This window comes from Bos indicus, chromosome 14, assembly GCF_029378745.1.
Source record: "Bos indicus isolate NIAB-ARS_2022 breed Sahiwal x Tharparkar chromosome 14, NIAB-ARS_B.indTharparkar_mat_pri_1.0, whole genome shotgun sequence".
Lineage (NCBI taxonomy): Eukaryota > Metazoa > Chordata > Mammalia > Artiodactyla > Bovidae > Bos > Bos indicus.
In genome coordinates this window covers 20100964-20125334 of record NC_091773.1, presented here as the reverse complement: position 1 = coordinate 20125334, position 24371 = coordinate 20100964, and the positions used below count along the sequence as shown (strand labels likewise).

Sequence of the window (24371 nt, the reverse complement as noted above, 5' to 3'; positions counted from 1 at the left end):
GGCCGCGGAGATGCTGCGGGCCGTGGTGGGGGTGAGGGGGGTCGCACAGGAAGCACCTCCTGTGAGTGAGAAGGAAAGTGTGCGGTCAGCACGGGGGTGGGCAGCTAGAGGAAGCAACCCTGAACCGTGTCCTGAAACACAATGTGTCCGTGCTGACCAACCGAGAGCTGCAGGAAAAGTGTTTTGACTTGTATATCCTTTCCGCAGACAAAGAGCTCTGTGTATCAGTATCTATTTAATCGGCTGTGCTTTCAGGACAGCTGCTGAGAGATGACCCCGGTCCTCAATCAGGACGGGGCTGATGCTAACAGCGGATAAACACAAACCACCTGGCAGCATCTACACAGAGAACCCCACCGTCGGATCCAAGAGGCAAGTCTCTGCTGGCATCACACAGACCCCTCAGACGACCGACAGCTCGGGAGGCTGTTCTGGACTCTTCCTCAAGCCGCCTGGGTCCACTCACCTTCACCTGCCCCAGTTCCGAGACCTTCAGAAGCTGACTCCACCTCACCTGTGAAATGAGAATGGTGCTAATACTCACCTGGTGGTCTGAGAAGCAAAGAGGACCATCTTGTTTGCACAACATCATCAGGAAAGAGAAGGACGCTTTGTTTCAGGTATGACTATGAAATAATCATAAAATAATACTACCTTTCTATTACAAGCACAGCAGAATCCCAAGTCTACATCCCCAATCTTTGCAAAGTAACCAGCTAAAATTTTGAAAGTGATACATTTGAAAATACTGAGCCACAGGAAAGATATGAACGATCTGCTTAGGTGATAATTTGATTCTGTTACACTGAAGGTGTTCTGAAGACAGCGTCTGCTCAGGGCCATCAGAAATAAGCTCTTCTTCGACCGGCGGCCGCCAACCAGGATGGAGCAGGAATGTGAATGCTTTTGGAAGCATTATTTGTAATAGCCAAAAACAAGGGCCAACTCAGGTGTCTTTCAGCCATGAGTGGTTACAGGAAAGGTGTTCTTTCCAGACTGTGGAAGATGCTCAGATGGAAAGGAGTCAGAGACCGGACAAAGAGGACAGGCCTCAAGGAATGACGCTCAGTGAGGACACCTCCCACACACACTGGACAACACACGAAGGCGGAAAAGAGACCGTGCTCATCAGGGGTAGGGGTGGGGGTGACCCCCGAGGGAAGCACAGGGACCCTGGTGATGGGGATAAATAAACAGATAAACAGACTCTCACCATAGGCAAGTCTGCAGCTGCACAAACTCAGCTTTAGCTTGTGACATGGAGGTGTTGGTCTATAGGCTCATGCGGCGTTACCTAGGGAGACAGGGTGAATGGTCATGGGTGTCTCTGCATCATATCTCACAACTGCACTGATTCTTCATCTCACATAAGAAGTTTAAAGGCATATACACACTACTCTGTGTATGTAGATAACTAACAAGGACCTACTGTATAGCACAGGGAATTCCACTCAATAATGACCTATGAGGGAAAAGAATCTTAAAAAGAGTGGACATATATACATATATATATATATGTCTAACTGAATTCTTTTGCTGTACAGCAGAAACTATTACATCATTGTAAATCAACTATACTACAATACATTTTTTACAAAACATATTCTTTGAGGGAAAATTTGTGACCCAGAACTCAGGTGCACAGCTTCCCACAGAGCTTCCTACAGAGCTGGCTGGCCCCTCCTTTTTGGAGAGAATCGCCTACTGACTTTTATCAGTAAAGAGCCTCCAAGCGCAGGTCAAAGACCCAGGCTGGCCCTGCTCCCCTGGTGCCAGTCACCCTGAGGCAGTGCTCTGAGGCCAGGCCCTCACTCATCCTGGATGTGGCTCCCAGGCCTGAGAGGACACCTCTGTGACTGCAGTGCAAACAGACGGGTCCTCCTCCCTCCCTCCCTGTAGCCCCCGTTCCTGCTGTGCTTCCCAGGCTCTGTCGCCTGTAGCCACTGGGGGTGGGGGGTCCACGTGCCTCTCTGCAGGACCAAGGCCCCAGACAGGCTGAGAAGCCTGCTGCAGACCTAAAGCCCGGACTCAAGCACAGAAGAACGGTGAATGGCCATGGGCCCTGCCCGACACGTGTGTGTGAAAGCGTGTGGCCGGCTCTGTGTCCAGCACAGGACTCAGCCTGTCTCGGGTCCTGGCCGCAGTGATGATGGGCTTGCACCGTGGTGATCACACTGACCCAGGTGGTAGAAGGGACAGGCTCTCCAGAGAGGGCGTCCATGTCTCAAGTTCCCTTCTTGTGACTCTGCCCTGTGCTCTCGCTGGGATCATATATGCAGACGGGTGGCCAGTGAGGTGGGGCCCAGGCCACTGACTGACAGGGCCGTGGGCAGCCCGAGGGCTGGCCACGCTTCCTCCCCTCTCTGCAGACAGCAGTCAGGCCTCCTCCAGATCCCGTGGGTAGACGGGCACCTCCTGGCCTTCCCTCATGCTCTGTGATATAAAACAGGAGGAAAATGGCTGAATCTGAGCTGCCTCTGAACAGGATGCATGGGGGTGTCGCCCGAGTGGAGTGGAAGGATGGAGCAGGGTCACGACCCTCCCTTGGGAGGTGGGTGTCATTCGGGGGTGGCCCTTCCTGCTGATGCTCGGCTTCCCAAGCCCTCTGCTGTCTGTGACGCACACAGTCATGTTAACACAGAGACACACAAGAGGAATTCAGGTGTAAAAACCAATGACTAGACACCAGCATTCATGTCTGCAGTCACGGGGGTGTTTACTCTGCATGCAGTCACTTCCACCTCCCACCCTGCATCTTCCTGCCACCACCACCGGCCCCCCTGCCCACTGTGAGAAGTGGTCCCCAGAGGAGGCTGAAATACCCACAGGGGCTGGGGGGCTATAGAGGCCGGACTCTATGCACAGAACCCTCCTGAGGGTCAGTGCTGGCTCAGGGGTCACAGCCCATGTGGGCCAGGCACTGGAAGGAAGCCAGCAGGGGGACAGAGGCACTCAAGAGGTTCCTAGAGCCCCCGCACCTCATGCCTGATGGTTCCCCTGGGGATTCTATGGTAATAAGATGGAGACGCAGGACGCCCTAGGTCAGCCTCCTCTGATCTCATCGTCACCGGTGAGGACATGACCCCCTCCAACATGGGAATCCCCGGACGTTCACTGCAGGATCAGAGATCAGTCCAGCAGTGTCCACGCAGGACAGGCTCGAACAGGAAAGCAGGTGCCTGAGCAGGTCCCTTACAGAGTGTGACCCTCTGGGCATGTGTCACCACCAGGCTGATCAGGCTGAGAGAGCAGGGGTCCATCTCCATGCCCAGGAGCATAAGGGATGGGGATGGGGGCCTCCCGGCAAAGAAACCCACTCCTGCTTGCAGACACGGAGTCGGGCCCCAGAGGGGCTGTGTGACCTCCAGTAGAATGCCTGACTCCCCTGAGCGAGCCTGCGGTGGAGAGCAGCCCCATAATAAAGAGCAGATGCCAGCACTCCCCTCCATCTGCAGGAGGGACCCAGACACCGGCATTCCTGCCCTCTGTTTCCTCTGCTTCCACTGAGATGTTTTGGGAACCTCTCCGCTGGCCACAAGTTTATATAACCTCTCATCTGCCAATTCTCGGAGAGAAAAATGCTTGAGGTTTTACAGAGCAGTTACATTCACATAAAAACAACATCAAATCCTGCACTGTAATATGCGAAATAAATCCAATTTTCATCACTAATGATAATAGAAGGAAACACCATTGGAAAGAAGGCTGTTTCGTGCCTATAACTGTAAAGAGCCTGGTAACCGTCAGAGTCTCTTGATGCAAGTGAAAGAGGAGAGTGAAAGAGCTGGCTTAAAATTCAACATTCAAAAAACAAAGATCATGGCCTCTGGTCCCATCATGGCAAATAGATGGGGAAACAATGGAAACAGTGACAAACTTTATTTTATTGGGCTCTAAAATCACTGCAGATGGTGACTGCAGCCATGAAGTTAAAAGACATGTGCTCCTTGGAAGAAAAGCTATGACCAACCTAGACAGCATATTAAAAAGCAGAGACATTACTTTGTGGACAAAAGTCCATCTAGTCAAAGCTATTGTTTTTCCAGCAGTCATGTATGGATGTGAGAGTTAGACCATAAAGAAAGCTGAGTGCTGGAAAATTGATGCTTTTGAACTGTAGTGTTGGAGAAAACTCTTGAGAGTCCCTTGGACTGCAAGGAGATCAAACCAGTCAATCCTAAAGGAGATCAATCCTGAATGTTCATTGGAAGGACTGATACTGAAGCTGAAGCTCCAATACTTTGGCCACCTGATGTAAAAAACTGACTCTGATGCTGGGAAAGATTGGAGGTGGGAGGAGAAGTGGACAACAGAGGATGAGATGTTTGGATGGCATCACCAACTCAATTGCTTTGAGTTTGAGCAAGCTGCAGGAGTTGGTGATGGACAGGGAAGCCTGGTGTGCTGCAGTCCATGGGGTCTCAAAGAGTCAAACATGACTGAGTGATTGAACTGAACTGAACCGTCAAAGAACCTCCAGGGAGGACCAAGTAAGATTCTCTTTCCAGTTGCCTTCCCATTAACTACGGTGTTGAACACAAGTTTGACCCTGGACCTCATGCACTCCTGTTCCCTGGGCACCCAGTCCTAGCATGGCTCACATGACTGCAGAGCCAGCGCCCACATGTACAGGTGGACAGGGTGAGCACAAGACTGATGCAGCTGAAGCTTGGGGTCAGCTGGTGAAAGCCTGAGGCAGTGACAGTGGGAAGTCTCCTGATGGGGCAAACACAGGAGCCCATGGGCTGCTGGTCACCCAACCTCAGTACCCAGGCTTCTTGAAGCGGGTGAGGGACCCGACCTGAAGTGGTGGGAAGAGTGTTTCAGGCAGAGGCAAATATTAATGCATACATGCCTGTGTGCACGTGCATGCTCAGTCACGTCCAACTCTGTGATCCCATGGACGGTAGCCCACCAGGTTCCTCTGTCCATGGGATCTTCCAGGCAAGAACACTGGAGTGGGTTGCGATTGCCTCCTCCAGGAGATCTTCCTGACCCCTGCATCTCTTGCATTGGTAGATGGATAATTTACCACTAGCATCACCTGGGAAGGCCCAAGAAATGTGAGCACAAAGCATTGGCTGGGAATTGAACCCAGGTCTCCCAAGTAGGAGGCAAGATTTCTACCACTGAACCACCAATGCCACTCATTTCAAGCAGACGGAGCAGCAAACATAAACCCTCAGAGTGAGGAGAGCATTAGTGGAAATGCACGGTGACCGGGGGCCATGGTGGCTGGAGAGGCGGGCAGTCAGGAGGCACACAACAGCCTCTGGACCCTATCTTCTTGAGAGCAATGGTATCCCATCGACATGTGGCTGAACTACAGCGTGCAGGGTCCAGGAAACAAGGCAGGCAAGGGTCAGCGCCTCCCAAGGCCACCGGAGGTCAGGCAGCAAAGTGAGGGGCTCCGGCCACTCGACAGACGCCGGCGGAGTCACTGGACACGGTCAGGCAGCATCCTGCTCACCCCGCGCCTGTGCAGGCGCCCAGAAGCAGCTGCCCTTGCCGTGGTTCTTGAGGAGGAGGGGGCTTGGTGTTCCTCATGACAAGCAGTTTTAAGATGCCTTCGAATTGCTGGGTTTGGAGAAGATTCTGCACAAGGGGGGCTGCAGTGGAGGGGGTGACGGCCGCTGGCCAGGCTTCCAGGCTGGGTGACCAGCTCTCAGGCTGAGAAGCCACATTTATTTCTCTCAAGAGAAAGCAAAATGATTTACAGAAATGTCACTGGTGTTCAAAATCCACCATGAGGGGGTGGAGGGAACAGAAGGAAGCCCCGTGTTGGCTGAGGGCAGCCCACCTCCTCGGGTCTCTGGAAGAAGTTTCTCCCCCAGCATGTGCGGGCGTCACAAAGGACTTACAGGGGTCCTGGGTGAAGTCCGTTAGATCTGGCTTGGTGGGGATTTTATTGTTGCTTTTGTTTGGGGGGTTTTAATCAAGTTGAACAAATAGAAGCACTTAGAGTATAAGTGTATTATTTTAGGAAGAATTGTAACCAAGTCACTTTACATTGCTACAATCCCCAGGTCAGAAGATTGTAAAGATGGGAGATGATTTCCGAAGGACAAAACCAGTAAAATTTCCAATTTATATTGTCTAACTTAAAGATGATGATTATGCTGCATGTTGCAGAGAGGGTCGGGGGGAGGGATAGAAGTGCTTGTGTTTTTTTAATCTAGGTAAAGTTTCAAAAACTAATGTAGATTAAGTGGGTCTGAGTGCAATTAAATTTATGAATACAGAGAAAAATATGAAGTTTTATTAACTGTGGAAGGAATGTGGGTCCTTAGCTGCCCAACCAGTTCATGAAGACCAAGGAGATCAGCTTACAGGGGTTAAATAAACACACTACTTTTTATTATAGCTCAAATGAATCCTCTTGCAGCAAAGCACCGAGTCCACAGTTGGCTTACGAGGTTTTCATCTTCAGGAGCTCTGGATCTGCCCAGAGAGCAGGACCCACTCTGTTTGGGGCCTCAGGCTGGATTTTTCACATCCCTGGATGGTACTTGTCCTATGTCCTAAAAGGAAACCAGTGCATAAGAAGCAGGGAGTATAAAGGACACATGTATGCAAAGAAGAAAGGCGCAGGGGGTGGATGGTGGGACCAGGCTGGGCCTCGAAGTTCTGTGCTCAGAGAGTAGAGAGTGCCTGGATGTGAGCTGACACATGACGTATGATCGTGGCTGGAGCAACTTTCAGAAATCTTAGCAAACACACTCGGGCTGATCCTGGAGACCAGGCAGAGTGGGACCAAGGCTGGGGGGAGGCCACCTTCCCAGTGGCTCAGCTGACCCCCAACCCCGGGACCTCCCTTCCTCAAGGCTATGTGGCCAACCAGGAGCTTGTTAATTGTGCCAATGATTGGTTTGCCAGCAGCTCTTACAGATTAATATTTCAGGAGTTAGAGACCCAGCTGAGCGTGAAAAGAGCATCCACTCCAGGTTGGGAATCACATTTCAACTCTGCGGAGAAAGAGAAAAAAGTGTTTCTTGAGTGAAGAGGACGAGACTCATTCACCTCCTGCGGCTGCAGACTCTGGCTTAAATTGGCTCCGGAGCTCAGAGCGGGGCACTCATCTGTCTGCCAGGGCCCAGCGCCACGGGGTCCAACCCCACAGGGCCCAGCACCGGGCCGCCAGGGTTGCCCTGTTTAGAGAACTGCCCCCTGCACTTCAAGTATCTCTTAGTTTTTCTGCGGGAAAATGGCACATTGCTTAAACTTCCTGTGGTTAAAAAGTGCTTTTCAAGAATGTGTTTCCGAAACTAAAAAAAATGAGCTGAGACTGTGTGATGTTTTTCTTACAGGGACCAGAAAGGCCTGGATTCTCTGTGTCCATGATGGACTGGTCCTGAGCTCACAGTGAGGGCAGGCTGGGGGCCAGGGTGGGGGTGCCGCTGGGGGCTGCAAACACCCTACCCAGGGTCCCATCCAGACCTCCCTGGAGTCCAGGCCTCCCAAGGTCTCCCCAACCCTCGTTTCTCCCCATACCCCACTCCCCCACCAGATCTCTGGCCCCCTCACCCACCCTGGTTCCCTACCCCTTCCCCGGGCGCCCTTCCCCTACCCCCCTCCCTCCCAGACCCCAGCTCCTCACACCCGAGGACGGTTCCCGCACCCCCCGTGGGCTCCCCCGGGCACCCCTCCCCTGCAGGCTCCTCCTCCCTGGAGCGTTCTCGGGCCTGCCTATCATCTTCTCTAATTGTTTCCAGATTCGTGTGGGAGGTCAGGCCGCGAGCGCTGCTCCATGCCAAGTTTATAAACAGAGCAGTGTTTCCAGATGTCCGCTGGCTCCAGCCTGGCGAGCAGGTTGATTGGGACCAGAGCAGCAACAGGTGGAGCGCAGACAATGAATTCCTTGACACTTACTTACTCCCTCAACTCTCCTCCCCCCGCCCTCAGCCCCATCTGCCACTGTCCCCACAGATCCCCAAAGGCTCACATGAACGGCAGAGCCTGGAATGCAAGGAAAACAGTCATTTCCCTAATGAGGGCGGGGGTTGGGGAAGGGGGGCAGCGTCCCCATGGACATCAGAGCCTGGCTGGGCCTGCAGGAGGAGGGGTTCGGCGGGCTGCCTGGCCCCTCTCTCGCCCAGGCCTCCCCAGCTCTGTCCCCAGCTCATGGCCGCCCAAGTGGGGCAGCTCCTCACAGCAAGTGCTCTGGGAAATGCCTGGGCTTCTCAGGAAGAGGACAGACAACAGGGTCCAGGCCCGCTGCATGCTCAGGGATCCAAAGGGACAGGGTAGGCTGCAGTCTGGACCTTCGAACTGGACAAGGTGCACCCTGGGGACCCTGGGACCACAGCACAGTGTCCTGTCCACGGTGAAGTGGCTGGGCCAGGGGCTCAGTGAAGGCAGCACGTCAGACGCCTCTACCCAGAGGGCCTAGCTCACAGGCCCTGCAGCGGCTCCCATGAGGGCTGGGCTCCAAGCTGAGGGTCCGGGCCGCGGACCCTGAGGCCAAGAGACTAAGCCTGTGACCGGATGGAATCCAGGCTGGCTCAAGCGGGAACCCTCCCAGGTTTAAGTCCCGACCTATAGAAAGTGCTGTGAAAATACAGCACATAAATATCAAAAGCACGTCTGTGAGTGTCTCTGAGTTAAGATTAGGTTATCTTCTGCCAGTCTTTGAATCTGACTTTCTTCTTATAAAACGTAACCTGACCCTGGGCTTTGAAGAGCCGGGATCTGGGACTGGGTAGTTCATCTGAACTGACAGGACACCGGTGCGGGGGTCCATCCACCCACCCAGGCCCAGCCCAGACCCAACACTCTGAAGGCCCTGCAGCGCCACCGCTAACATCCCACGTCACAGCCGAGCACACAGATCTAGAGCAGGGCCTGCAGGACTCAGTCTCCAAAGGAAAGAGCACACACTCGTGTGTCTAATTACCTTTGCTCCATTTCCACAGGGCGGCTCTGACTGGTGCTTTATCCACAAAGCTCCAAGTACTATAGAAGGAATTCCTAAGGAAACAAATCATGCCTGAAATGAAAGAGCAAGAAAATGAGTTAGAGAGAATAAACTCCTGAATGGGAGGGTGAGGAGAAGAGGAGGGGGAGGGGAGGAAAGTGGGGGCAGGAGGGGAGGGGAGAGGAGGAGAAGAGGGAAGAGGGAGGGGAGGGGAGGGAGAGGAATATCAGAAGGAACTGGATTTGTCACAACAATCCTGCATGGCACCACCTGCCCACCAGGGAGCAGGTTCTACTCCAAACTCGAAGCACCAGTGGCTGAAGAGGACCCCCAACACGGCCGGGTTCACCCCAGCACCTTGTCCCCAGGGACTACCCCCATGACGGGGAGAACGTCTTCACCTGTGCTCTGAGACCAGGTATGGAGCTGTGTTCCCACCACCAAGCACAGAGCCCATGGCCATGGCACCCCCTGAGCCCATCAGAACAGGGCACACAGCACTTCTTCTGACTGCAAGAACCTGGCTAAACCAAGAGCAACTTCTACAGCTTAAAATCTCAACATCCTCTCTAGGTGGTTAGTGGAGACTGGAACTTGTCCTGTCTACTCGATTATAAATATGCAGCAAAAAAAAAAAAAAGTGAGCTAGTGAGAACATTAGAAAGTGTCACGGCATTTCCTAATTTCACTGATGAATGAAAACCCCTAATGTATCAGATGCAGAGTGCCACACCACGTGGGCAAACTGGCTCTCCACGTGCCCACATGACTGAGCCTCTCTTGAGGCCAAAGTGCAGAACCTACAGGAAAAGAAGCATCTTAGAGAACTTGAGTTTTCAAACTGGAATGTATTACACCTTTTCAAACATAGACCAGGATATTCCAGCAAACACAATGTGTTTGTGATTTTTATAAACTGGTGGTTCTCAGGAGGAACAATGAGCCTACGTGTGCGGAGGGCCCTTAAAGCAGGGTGTTTACTAGGGGTGCAGTCCTGGGGAGCGAGCTTAAATGCTTCCTGAGACGAAACCCAGGCAGAACTGAGCCAGTTAACCAGCCAAGTGCCTCTTTATGTAACGTTTGAAACACTTCTAACCAGAATTAAGGGATTTTTTTTTCCCCCTTCAACTTGGCAAGCAACTGAAAAGACCAGTGTGGAGGAGGTGAGAAACGCCATTTCCAAGCTGAAGCCGAGTCAGCTGCCTGGGTGACTTAACCCCATCCTGGCACAATGGGCTGTTTGTCAGCTCCCAGCTCAGACGCACGGATGCAGTCCATACTGCAAGGGGGGCTGACAAGCACATCCTTCCTTCCTGTTTGGTCCTGAGCGCCTGCCGGCCACGCACTCCTCTCTCTGCTCTGTCCAGAGCCCGAATGGTGCAGTCACACCCGTTGCTGTGTCCTCCCAGACAGAAGTCCCGGCCGCACCCGCCTGGCCGTCCTCCGGTTTCCAGGTGCCAGCCCCGCCCAGAGAGCCACTGGCCACCAACGGGGGACAGCGCTTAGGGCAGCCAGGTTGGCCTCTCTTGGGCTTTCTTCCCCTGTGCAGGGCAAGGCCCAGGAAGTTCAGCCTGTGGTCCCCAGGGTGGGTGGGGGACAGGGGTGCCTCTCGAAGGGAAGAGATCACAGCAGATCCCAGCACCCAGCATTGTCAGACCTCCAACTTCACACTTTTGTGGCTCAGTTGGTTAAGAATCTGCCTGTAATACAGGAGACCTGGGTTCGATCCCTGGGTTGGGAAGATCCCCTGGAGAAGAGAAAGGCAACCCACTCCAGTATTCTGGCCTGGAGAATTCCATGGACTGTAAAGTCCATGGGGTCGCAGAGTCAGACACAACTGAGAGACTTTCACTTTCACTGCCAAGACTGCTCAGTCTCGCTGCGTCTGACCCCACATGTGTGCTGATGAACCAACGCTGCTGAAAGAGCCCCTCTGATCCAACGTGTCCACTGATGAACCAGACTCTCCTCTCAGTAGGGCATCTGGGGTGTGAGAGTCATGTTAAGTCCATTAAAATTTGCTGGGATGACCACACACTTGGCGGTTAGTGCAAAGGCCCTGTTGTTCAAGATTTCTAGCCAAGGATTTGGCCAGACACCAAATCTAATCTCCCGGGGGTGGGAGGAAAGCAGACAGGCCTCTGACCCCACCCCAAAGGGGTGACCCCTGGGCACAGCAGGCCTGGGGGTTCTGCATCCTCCAACCCGGCTACGTAACTCAAGGTAGAAAGAATGTGCTTGTGAGGACAAGGGGCTTCCCAGGAGGCTCAGTGGTAAAGAGCCCACCTGCCAATGCAGGAGGTACAAGAGGCGTGGGTTCAATCCCTGGGTGGGGAAGTTCCCCTGGAGTAGGAAATGGCAGCCCATTCCAGTATGCTTTCCTGGAGAATCCCATGAGTAGTAGATTCTTTAAAAGTCTATCAAATGCTGTTTTGTTCTGTAAGAAGGAAACTAGAACTCCTGGATCTGAAATGAAAATTCTTAGAAATTCTGAAATTCTACAGAAATCAAAGCGATGATACCATGACCTGGAAGAAGGGGATCCAGAGAAAACCACTAATTTTAAAATATAAAGTTAATTCCATCACAAAGAACAACCTGAACCAAAATGTTTAGATGGTATCATGCAAGACGTTATTTGGAAGAAATATATTTCAATTTAAGATTTTTAAAGAATTTTTATTCTCTTTCAGTGTCGCGGGGTTTCTATAACTTAGGATGTTCCCAAAACAGAGATTTGTTTTCGCTGGGTGGACGCACCCTCTGTGATATAAGGTCACACCTGGTTTACTCACATGGCCCCAAATCACACCCCCTGGAGCCCAGGGAGGACCACTGGGGGCACCCCATCCCCAAACTCCTGACTCTGCCACCCAGGTAAATAACACAATGAAAGCTTGTCCTGATACTGGAATAAATACTTGCTACACCTGGACAAAGTTATTTTATTTAGAAAAGACCAAAAGTTACCAGTGCCCACTTGCTTCTGATGAAGATTCTTAAATATCCAGAAGGATTAAGAAAGCAGTACTTAGCAGTAATAACTTATTCCCAATAAAAGTGATCTCTGGCCAAGGCCCAGCGAAAAGTTATGTGACCCAGATGAGGCTCTGGACGGGTGAGAAGGGCCTGCTTTCCTAAGACTCAGATGTCCTTGAGCAGAGCTCCTGATAACTGCCTCCAGGGCACATGGCTCCAGAAGTGCGGAGACAGAGATGAACGGGGAGACAGAGACAGAGAGAGAACAGCAAGACAGAGAGAGGCAGCCAGAGACAAAGCAGAGAAAGACAGTCAGAGAGACAGAGAGGCAGGAAGCGCACGTGGATGCCTTCATGGTTGTAAGAAAGGCCACTTGAGCGGGAGCTGAATGCGTTTCCCAAAACCAGGTCACCTCAGGCGGACACCCAGGATCCCAGTCCCCCCTCCCCGGGGCACCCAGAGGAACCAGCAGAGGTTCTCTGGCACCAAAATGCAGTGTTTCTCTGAGAGAAGCCACAAGGAGAAGGACTGGACGACCTCGCTGAGGACCTCCTGAGGGAAACTTCCTGACTCCAGGCAGGGGACACGGGACACCTGCACACCCTGCCCGAGGCCACTGGCCCGAGAAGGGGCTGCAGCCACGGAGCTTCCTGAGAAAGCCTCGCGAAGCCTGAGAACACTGGCAAAGAGGAGACGGTGCCCTCCCTCCCTTCGGGGGCTGAGGCTCACAGCCTCTCACCGCCACCAGGAAGATGGGGTGCCAGCAAGGGGGCCGTTGGAGGCCAGGAGAGGAGACCCCGACCGGCCCATAGAGCTTCTGACTGCCCAGGGCTGGCAGCCCACGGCCCCTGGAGACCCGGGCCCAGGACGTGTCTGTGGAGGAGGCAAAGGAGACGGGAGGGCTGGCCCGTCCTGTCCAGGGAGGCCTTTGTCCAGAGGGCAGGGTCTCCAGGTGCGACTGAAGACAACACCCCGTCAGGGGCTGTGAGGACTACAGACCATGAGGGATTCATCCATCAGTGGCCAGTCAACGGCTAGAGGCTACTTCTTAAAAAACAGAATAGGTGTATGTTGAACTTTGAAAAAAATGCCGCACTTAATTTAGAAGGAGCTCAAGAAGCTGAAATATTTTCAAATATATAAATCTTAATCCAGAACTGCAACAATAGTTTAAGATGTAAAATGCAAAATCCAGACGTTTTTCAAATTCTAGATCTTGCAACTTCTCTGAACCATCCAGCATGTGGAGAGGACATCAAACCTGCTCCAAATGCCACAGACTCAACCAGCTGACAGGCCAGAGCTGAGGTTGGGGGAGCAGGGCCGGTGAGGACCCTGACTGCACAGCCCAGAGAACCAGAATTTTCAGTGAGCGATGCTTGACTCTCGGTGTGAGTGTGGATGCGTCCACAGAAGTACCCGGGAAGAACAGTCAGGCCATTTGCTTGAGCAAGACATTCCTGGAAAAATAAAACCATGCTCTGCAATCAGGAGGAGCACAAAGTCGTGCCGGTTCCAGCTCTGTGTCTCGGCAGAGCGCAGGCAGGGGTTCTCAAGGAAGAACTGGTTGTTAGTAATTTACAAATAATATGATAGGTGAGATGGCTGGATGGCATCACCGATGCAATGGACATGAACTTGAGCAAACTCCAGGAGAGAGTAGGGGACAGGGAAGTCTGGCATGCTGCAGTCCACGGGATTGCAGAGTTGGACACAACTGGGCAACTGGACAATACAACAGATAAAGATGATAAACGTCCTATTTATTAGGAATTCAGAACTGAATTTCTAGAAGAACTCACATCAACACTGGGCATTGGCAAAGTCAAAAAAATTAATTCACTTCCATTGGGCACTTGCTCAGTGCCAGATAATTTCACAAATTTCCCCCCTAATTCCTTGTTTCGGTGGGGTCAGGCAGTGAGGGGCTCGGTCCACACCCAGGACTCGCATGCTCACCGGGCTCGGTTCACTGTCTCAGCTGTTGTTGTTGTTGCTCAGTCACAAAGTCATGTCCAACCCTTTTCAACCCCATGGACTGCAGCATGCTAGGCTCCTCTCTCCTCCACTGTCTCTTAGAGTTTGTTCAAATTCATGTTCATTGAATTAGTGATGCTATCTAAACATCTCATGCTCTGCCACCCGCTTCTCCTTTTGCCTTCAATCTTTCCCAATGTCAATCCCCTCCACACACAAGGAAACCACAGAGAGAATGGCCAAGCATGCAGGGCAGGGTTCACTAGAAAGGACACTCAAGCAGGTGGCCACAGCTGGACCTTGGTCCCTGAGTTTAAATCCAGGGTTGCCTCGCTGGGACAGCCCTCCTTCCGGATAGACACGGGGCTCTGCCTGCCCCGCCAGCCCAGGCACCCCTACTCTCCCATCAGCCCTCAGCCCAAGGCCACCAGGTCCAGAAACCACGGCTGTGTGTCCTTCACACCAGGAGCAGCATCTCTGACCACAGGCTGGGCTGCAGCCCAAAGGGGAGAAGCACTTCCTCCTCAGGTTTGGCCCCAAGCCTTGGGGGTACACATGGAAGGAAAGAGGGGTGTTGCCAGCTCCCCAGGGACACACCAAGGACCAGCTGCCCTTCTGCCTCCCCCCGAGCTCGCTGAGCCAGGCCTGGATGAGCAGGAGGCTTGTTCTCAGCCGCCCGGGGCTTCTCCGTGCTTGGCCACGAGACTCTACCCTGAGTCCTATGGATGCGGGGAAGCCAGGGTTGCCCCAGTCACCTTTCCACCAGCCTGCAGGCCCTGAATGTTTGGCTCAGTCTCCTTCAGAAGAGTCTGAAATGAAACCGACATGTCATCTCATCGTGACAACAGGGAGGCTCCAGGAGTCACACGTTCCCCCATCTCTCGGGCTGCAGGAGTGTTTACAAGGCTTCGGTCATCAACAGGCGGGCCACATCTTCCTCCAGTAAATGGTCCCGAACAGACCCCCAAGGGCCCTTCCCCGTCCCCTGCTCAGGTGCAGCGGGGCACCCACGGGAGGGGTGGGATGAGCATCCTCTCTCCTCCCGGCCGCAGGCCCTGTGGGAAGCTGCTGAGTCACCAGTAACAACAGTAACCAGGAGGCCCTGACATCATCTACCGGGCATCTCATGTCCAAGCTTTACATCTGTGGCCTTGTTCAGTTTTCACTGGTGCTTAGGAAAGACATTCTGAATCCTCACCAGAGGGCCAGAACACGCCCCCTTTCAGACATGACCCGTCTGACCTGCCTTTAGCAAGCCGCCAGTTGCCCAGACTCGTGGCTTGTTGGCAGCAAAGCCAGGGTGTGAAGTCCCTTCCTCCACTGTGGGCGTCTACCTCCCCCACCGTCCACAGGGGCCAGCGGGACGCGGTTCTGAGACGAGATAGGAAGACTCTGCAATCAGAAGGCGAGTGAAAAGATGCTGCAGTCCATACTCTTCTTCTGCAGGATGTGACGTTGTGACTCTTATCTATTTCTGTTACTGTATTTTCAGTTCAGTCCCTCACTTTCTTTTATCTACTTCTTTGTTACTTTCTGATTGGTGGATTCTATCTTCCTGCACCAGGCAGGATTCATTCAGTAACTCACTGGGCTTGAAAGAGTCTCGCTGGCAGAGCAATAAAATGGCATAACTGAGAACGGAATGCCCACTCCACTGTAACTCACATTCCAAAGTAATATGTATATTCACTTGTTTGGTTTGTTCCCAGGGAGCAGAAGGATTGTTTTGTGCTCCCTTCTCTGGTTCAATTCACTTTTTTTTGGGGGGGGGGGGGGCGGTGGTGATGAGTGTAGAGCAGCAGAATAAACCCAGACACGAGAGGAAAAAATGTTCTTTGATGACAACGCTGCAAGTCCACAGCACACTCCTCCAAACAGCCTGACTTTTCACCTGGCTTGCTGTCAGCCAGCTATTTTACATCTCTTCAAAAACTGCGGAGAAGGATGGGTATGCAAACTGCAGCTGTCCTGTGGAATTTCAGTAGAGTTCACTGTTCCTGCAGAAAAAATCAGTTTTGCCTACACAAACTTACTCCAAATAAACTTGGGCTTTTCACCTTTCCTTTGGACCATTTTTAACGCCTGCTTGGTTTCCTCAGTGGTCAAAGAGTAAGACAAAATCTTCAACACGGGTTGATGTTTACACCACTACGAGAATCTCGCTTTCACCTTTTCATGAAAAATATCTTTTGACAGAGATACACCCAGAAATTGACCCATGGGACCGCTTCCTCATTGTCTGGGGCCTCAAGGCCAAGTTAATATGCATCTTCCGTCTCTAATCTGACCTCGGGCCTCTTGTCTGGCCGGCTAAGCCTCTCACAACAGCCGCCGTCCATATCATTAGACAGCCAGCTCTAAATCACTTCTCTTGGTTCTCCTGCGTCCCTCTGAAATTCACGGCGGTGCGTCGGCACCACTGCGATGGAATGTCCAGGTTATGGGCGTGTCCCACCTGGACAAAAGAACCACGAGTGCACTTTTTTTGTGCCTCGAAGGAGATGCTATGTTTTTTCCAAATTGAAGATTTACAGCCACTCTGTACTGTCAGCTCATGGTGAGCATTTTTTACCAAGAAGGTATGTTTAAATTAAGCTACACACATTGTTCTTTCAGATGTACTAGTGTTGCACACTTAATAGACTACAATATAGAATAAACAACTTTTATGTTCACTGGGAAACCAAAACACGTGAGTGTCTCATTGTATCGTGGTATTTGCTTCATTGGGATGCCTAGAACCAAACCCATGAGATCTCTGAGGTGTCTCTCTGTAGGATCAATGGCCTTGATTTTTCTAGTAGGAAAAAAAGGCAGGTAAAGAAATATTGTAAAATATTTTGAGTTATTTGGGAAGTTATCTAGATCACTAATACAGTTCCAGCATTAGTTTTCCAAGAAATGCCTTACTCTGAATTTTCTTTCAGTAACAACATGGAAACAACTCCATAAGTGAAAAAGTCTCCAGCTTTTTTAAAATAAAACACATTTATAGAAACACTGTCTGGAGTCTTGTGCACGCGAGCAGGACATCACATGGTGGATACCAGTTGAGGGTTTTAAGGCAGGTTCCATTCATATGAGTAAAAAGCAACATTCATTTACAGCAACTTTAAGTCTGATAGTTCAGAGAAAAACTAACTGGTTTAAATAGCCTTCTCAGAATAGGCAGAAATGTTACTGAAGTAACTGAAGATTCAGAGACAAATTACTTAACAGGTCACTGACCCATGAATTGCTTAACCAAAAGCATCATCTGCTTCAAGACTCTTGTATAACTGAAAATTAATACTAAAGTAAAAACTGGGGAGGCAAAATGAATTCTATCCTAACAGCTGTTCAGTAGACACCGCAACGGGTAATTCTTAACACAATGCACTAATTTTTCTTCAGGTCTTTCCCTGAATGGCAAAGAGGAGTTTCATCAGTGACTTTTTAAAAGCAATTTGCTGTAAACATGAATGCCTTTTGAAACAACAGATTGAAACTCACAGCAAATTTCCAGTTAATCTTCTCTGAACATCGACATTGTTGGGAAGTGCAGGTAACACAACCATCATAGCCCCGGGGTGTCAGGCCATTAAATTAAAACAGAGCTATAATATGAAAGTGAAGGCACCCGCCCAGAAGCATGTTTTTGCCTCTATGAAAAAAGCCTGGATGCTAAACAGGCAAGCACGGTACCAAGTTCAAACAAACTTCGCAGAAAGGGAAACATTCATGAATCAGTTAATAGTAGTCCAGGGGGTCGAAAACAGTCAGACCTGACTTAGCAACTGAACAACAGGCCTACCCTTACAGATCTACTAAACAAGCTCCTTCAAGCAGACAGGGAATGATAGAAGGAAGAACTGGGAAGGAAGAAGGAGCAACAGAAAGATTAGAAATGCGCACACACAACAGACTATCCTGCTCTCAAGTTTTATCAGTTACATTCAATGATAAACCAGAAATCATAACACGTTCTAATTCATAAGAGCAAATTATTTAAAAGCAAGGAAGGAAAAAGCAACTAAATGAATGTGAAGTTTTCACTCCTGAAAATAGTAAAATATTGATACCAGTTAAGTGTTACAAGTCACATATGTATATCTGGGTACCCAGAGCAGCCACTACAAAACCTTTAGACACACACTAAAATAATGATAAATCACTTTGGGAATCCTAAAATAGTGCTAATGTACCAGGAAAAATGCAAAGAAATACAGGATCAAGAGCTGGAGAAAACAAATAATAAAACAGTCCTTTTAAGCACTAATATACCTGGAAACCACCTTAAATGCAAATTGTCCAAATACACTAATCAAAAGATACAGATTAACAGACTGGAAAAATAAACATGCTCCAAATGTACATTGCTTTTACCAAAACAATCTCTCTTCTTATGTAATGACACAGGCATGTTGAAAGCAAAAAATACGGAAATAAATATATAAACATTATTTTTTTTAAAAATAAGGAGTAATAACTCTATTAATAGCTAATAATGTAGACTTCAGATCAAAGAAAATTACAAGAGAAAAGTTTAAAACTAATCTTATATAATCTCTTCCAGATAATGAAAAAGGAAGAAACACTTCCAACTCATTTTCTGATGTCAGTACTATCTTGAAACCAAAACTAGACAAAGACAGTGATACAAGTCTATCAATCAATATAACTAATGAACCTAGACACAAAATCCTCAGAAAATATCAGCAAATTAAATCCAATAGTGTATAGAAAGAACAATACAAAGTGACCAACTGGGATTATTCCAAATATGCAAGGCTAGTCAGTATTTGAAAATCAATCAATATATTCTACCATCAGTTCAGTTCAGTTCAGTCACTCAGTCATGTCCGACTCTTTGCAACCCCATGAATTGCAGCACGCCAGGCCTCCCTGTCCATCACCAACTCCCGGAGTTCACCCAGACTCATGTCCATCGAGTCGGTGATGCCATCCAGCCATCTCATCCTCTGTCGTCCCCTTCTCCTACCACCCCCAATTCCTCCCAGCATCAGACTCTTTTCCAATGAGTCAACTCTTCGCATCAGGTGGCCAAAGGACTGGAGTTTCAGCTTTAGCATCATTCCTTCCAAAGAAATCCCAGGGCTGATCTCCTTCAGAATGGACTGGTTGGATCTCCTTGCAGTCCAAGGGACTCAAAAGAGTTGTCTCCAACACCACAGTTCAAAAGCATCAATTCTTCGGCACTCAGCTTTCTTCACAGTCCAACTCTCACATCCATACATGACCACTGGAAAAACCATAGCCTTGACTAGATGGACCTTTGTTGGCAAAGCAATGTCTCTGCTTTTGAACATGCTGTCTAGGTTGGTCATAACTTTCCTTCCAAGGAGTAAGCGTCTTTTACTTTCATGGCTGAAATCACCATCTGCAGTGATTTTGGAGCCCAAAAAAATAAAGTCTGACACTGTTTCCACTGTTTCCTCATCTATTTCCCATGAAGTGATGGGACCAGATGCCATGATCTTAGTTTTCTGAATGTTGAGCTTTAAGCCAACTTTTTCACTCTCCTCTTTCACTTTCATGAAGAGGCTTTTTAGTTCCTCTATATCAAAAAGCAAAAGAAAACAAACCTATTATTTGATGCAGAGAAAGCATTTGATAAAACATTACACTCATTTAGGGCTTCCCTGGTGGCTCAGATGGTAAAAAATCTGCCTGCAATGCAGGAGACCCACTTTTGATCCCTGGCTCAGGAAGATCCCCTGGAGAAGGGAATGACAACCCACTCCAGTATCTTTGCCTGGAGAATCCCATGGACAGAGGAGTTTGGTACGCTACAGTCTGTGGCATCACAAAGAGCTAGACACAACAGAGCAACTAACACACTACACTCATTTATGATAAAAAAAATAATAATAATAAAGGGAAATCAGCAAGAGAGGGAAATGATCTCAACTTGACAAAGAGCATCTAGCATCTACAGCTACGATCATTCTTCATGGTGAAAGGATGTGTGCTTTCCCACTAAAATCAAGAACAAGGCAAGGCTCTACCTCTGTCATTCAATATGGCACTGGAAGTTCTGCCACTGCAGTGGCAAGAAAAATAAAAGATATTAGGAAGAAGTTAAACTATATTTGTAGATGACATGATTGTCTGTTGTAAAAGTCCAAAAGAATCTACAAAAAAAGATCCTAGAAGCAAAAAGTAAGTATAGCAAGGTCACAAGATACAAGATCAGCTCACAAAAATCAGTAACATTTCTACATACTAACAATGAACATTAAATTACTAAATTCAAAACAAATAACCATTTGTAATAACTACAAAGAAAACATAATACTTTTATATACATGTAACAAAACATGTACAGAAAGTGTACGCTAAAAATTACAACGTGTATGCTAATGAAACAAAGTGCTAATGAAAGAAGACAAACAAACATTGAGGCATACCACATTCATGGACTGGAAAATTCAACATCATAAAAATGTAAAGTCCCAAAGGAATCTATAGGTTTAACTCAATTCCTATCCAAATTTAGCAACACTTTTTGTAGATATACAAGTTAATTCTAAACTTGTTATGGAAAGGCACAAACGTAAAATCACTTGAAAAAGAAGAGTAAGGTGGGAGGAAACAGTTAATCTGACGTCAAGTCATATAACACAGCTACAGTAATCACAAAGAGTCCTATTGGGAGACAGTGAGACAGATACATGGATCTAAGGAACAGAAGAGCCCAGAAACACAGCCAGATAAATATTCTCAGCTGAGGTTTGACAAAGGTGCAGAAGTGACTCAGAGAAGGAAAGCAAGCCTTCTCAAGAAGTGGTTCTGATGAAACTGGACAGGAGGGGAGGGAACTCACCCCACACGTCTTATATATAAGTTAATTCAAACTAGGTCATAGACTTGAGTGTAAAATGTACAACTACAAACCTTTCATAAAAAGGACGCAGAAGAAATCCTCAGTCTCTAAGGTTAAACAACGAGTTCTTAGACTTGACACCAAAAGCACTCCCATACAAGGAAAATCCGATACATTGGACCCCATCAAAATTAAAACCTTTTGCTCTGTGAAAGTCTACGTGAAGAGAATGAAAAGATGAGCTACAGATGGAGAAGAGGTGTTGGCAAATCCAGCATGTGACAAAGGACCAGTATCTAGAATATGGAAAGAACTTTCAAAACTTAACAGTAAAAAAAATAACAATGCGATCGGAAAATGAGCATGAAGCATAGTGATATTTCACTGAAGAACATACATACACAGCAAACAAGCATGAGGGAAAAATAGTCAACATCATTGAGCATTAAGGAAATGAACATTTAAGCCTCAACGAGGCCACTATACACTTACGAGAACACTCAACGGTTGGCCAGGATGTGGAGAAACTGGGTCATTCATACATCGCTGGCTGGAAGGTAAAATGGCACAGTCTTGAGGACAATTCGGCAGTTTCTTTGAAACTAAGCATTAAACTACCATAAAAATCATCAGTGGTCCTTCTGAACATTTATAGCAGAGAAATGAAAACTAACATTCACACAGAAACCTGTACACAAATAATATGTCAGGTTTACTTGTAATAGCCTAAAACTAGAATCAGCCCAGATGTCATTCAGCAGGTGAATGGATAAAAACTGCAGAAAAGTCATACCACAGAATACTTTTCAGCAATAAAAAGGAACAAACTACTAATACGTGTAACAATTTGGATGAATCTCCAAAGAATTATGCTAAGCAAGAAAAACAGTCCCCAAAGGACCATGCAGAGGGTAGAATTTTAGAAACAGAGGACAGATTGGTGGTTGCCAAGAACTGGGACGGGAGGAGGGGGGCATGTGGCCACAAAAGGCCACAGAGGGACCCTGTGTTGGTGGAACTGTTTTAGTGTCTGGACTGCGGTGGTGTCCACACGACCCACACATGGATACAGCTATGTGTGGAACACATAGGCACACACGGAGTGCAAGTCACCAGATTGAGGTGAGTGAGCTGTGTCAATATCAATGTCCTGGCTGAGCATCCTTCTGCGGCTTTGCAAACTGTTACCATTGGGGGAATCTGGTAAAGAGTACACAGCCCTCTCAACCACATGTGAATCTGCAGCCTCCTTAATAAAAGTTTCAATTAAAGTAAAACAGCTGTGATAGGACCAGTGTTGAGCACACACACACGTGCACACACACACACACAGGTTCCTGCTGGTCCCTGAGCACAACAGGAAAATGTGGTGTGCTCCTGATTTCAAATGCTTTGTTCCATCATTAAATCAAGGAGCTCCTGGAAAACACAAGGTGAGTGTGTGGAATGGAGGACGTAAGGTCAGAAAGTCTTCCCAAGTCTTCGTGTCTATAATAGATAGGAACTAACAAAAATTCAGAACCACTAAACCCAACTGCAACATAAAAGCCTTTCTTACAAACCCCTGTGTAGTAACCCTGGTTAACAGGCAGTGACCTCACACGCATCACCTACCATAACACCCGCTAACCTGGAGAAGGAGATTTCCTTATCCGTTAGAGATGAGCAAACTGAGGCTGGAATAAGTAAGCAAGAGAGGGGCCACGCTGGTCTCTTCTCTCTGGAACCTCCTGCCTGTCCCCTGAAACTTCGGTAAAAATCTAATGTGTGAAAAGGGACAAGCAACTGTTTTATGAATAAACTGAGAAGTCCCGCACTCGCAGCCAGACCTCTGAAAGGCCGGACCCCTCCATCACAGGAAGCCACTGCAGAATCCTGCCATCAACGTTTCAACAGGTAAAGAGAGCACAGGGTGGGGCGAATCAGACGAACCTTGAACCTTACGTCTGCCTTTGGCGGCTCTAAAGGAACCTCATTCTCACTCTGGGTTTTGGCTCCATCTTCTTAACCAAACCACCAAGCAGAGCCACTAACAGCCAACTCGCCAAATTGGACCTCGGTCTTCTCTGTGAGTCTTGGCCCAATTTCTGGCAAATTCATCAAGATACAGTCTGTGGGAGGAAACAGTGCCCTGGTAGCCTATTCAAAGCACTGTGATGCATCCGAGGCTCCTCAACATTCCAGCGCCCTGACGTCCAGCCACCGCCTGGGCCCATTGACCTCAAACGTTTAGACAAAATTCCCCCGGAAGCTGCTCCGCGGAAACGCTACCGGCCCTAGTCAGCCTGCCCCATCCCCACCGCCAAGCCTGCCCTGAGACAAGCGCAGCTCCTTCTCAGTTCCACTTAAGGACTTAAAAAAAAAAAAAAGTCCCGGCTTCGGGGCCAGGGAACCCTGGCCAGGACAACGCCCCCGGCCAGATCTCCAGACCCGGCGGTGAAACAGTTTGGGACTGAGGTGGAAACCGCCTACACTTCGTGTTACTTGTTGGTGAAGACAACACAAGCTCCGCCATCATTTTCTATTTTCCTTCTTTACCATCTTTTCAAAATGACTTTGTCATGGTTTATAGCTGGCTGGTTTCTAGCTAATGAATATTCAGAACCCCAAATCCTTAAGCCCTTATTCCCTGCCAGAGGAGAGAAGGAACCACCAGCTCCAGGCAAAGACGAGGGACAGCCAGGCACCCGGGCGCAGACCACGGGGCCAGAACCGGCCAAGGAAGCACGTCCACCCGCCGAGCGGGGTCGGAAGTCTACCCTCCAGCCCCGGCCTGGGCCCTTCTGGGAACCCAGGAAGGAAAGGCGCTCCTGGCCGGCGCTCCGTGACAGAGAGCGATGCGGCCCTCTCAGAAACAGGGCAGGAGGCTTCCGGCTGCGAGAATCAGCGTCACAACGCGCTTTGAGAGCGGCGGGGGCGGCTGGGGGCGGCGGGGTGGAAGGTTCTACCCACTGCACAGAAAGTCATACAGGCCTTCAGCACCATTAGCAGAAACAGCATCTTGTTTCCAATTCGGCTGTAGATAATGAAATTAGCCCCCAAATTACCATAAAGTGGAACAAGTAGGCACAAAAGCGGGAGGTGGGTCTGGAGGCCTTCGCCCTCCCCCCTGCAGACCAGTCTCGGCTCTGGCTCTTAGCTGTTTAAATTCAAAGCAACGCTTCTGTTTTTCTAAGTCGCCGTCTTGACCCCAAGCAGATAAAGAGCGCCGCGTGACACATTCAGCAGAGTTGCTGTGTTCTTGCTCTGTTTACATCAGGAAATCCAGCGGGTGGGGACTGGCTGGGCGCCGGCCCGGGCGCTGGGCCTGACTCCATCCAGATGTGCGCCGGCTCCAGAGTGGCTGCCGCGCGCAGTAAACGGGCACCGAGGCGGCCCCGCGGGCGCACAGAGGCGGCGAGAGGAGGAGGGACCGCGGCGCGCGGAGGAGGGACCGCGGGGGCGCACGGGGAGGGGGCGCGCGGGGAGGGGTCGCAGGGAGGGGGCGCTAGGAGGTGGTTGCATGGGGAAGGAGTGCGCGCGGGGAGGGGCCATGTGGGGAGAGGTCTCCGGAGAGGGGGTGAGCGGAAAGGGGGAGCTGGGGGAGGCGAAGGGAGGGGCTGTGAGGGGAGGGGGCGCACCCACAGGGCGTAGAGCAGGGACCTCGAGCGCAACGCCAGCGACCCTGGGAGTGGG

The 24371-nt window shown here is 49.7% G+C and overlaps 1 long non-coding RNA gene across 2 annotated transcripts; it reads right to left on the bottom strand.

Annotated features, from left to right (window-relative positions):
* Positions 1-6326: 6326 nt before the first annotated feature.
* Positions 6327-24104, bottom strand: LOC109568683 (uncharacterized). 2 transcript variants are annotated; one of them, XR_011570568.1, is made up of 5 exons: positions 23744-24104; positions 21189-21246; positions 8894-8986; positions 6887-6965; positions 6327-6521 (listed from the first exon to the last, which is right to left on the bottom strand). It is a non-coding gene; the product is annotated as an uncharacterized lncRNA (long non-coding RNA). The 2 variants fall into 2 exon arrangements; XR_002182295.2 differs by lacking the exon at positions 21189-21246 and having other exon boundaries at positions 23744-24099.
* Between the last annotated feature and the right edge of the window lie 267 nt (positions 24105-24371).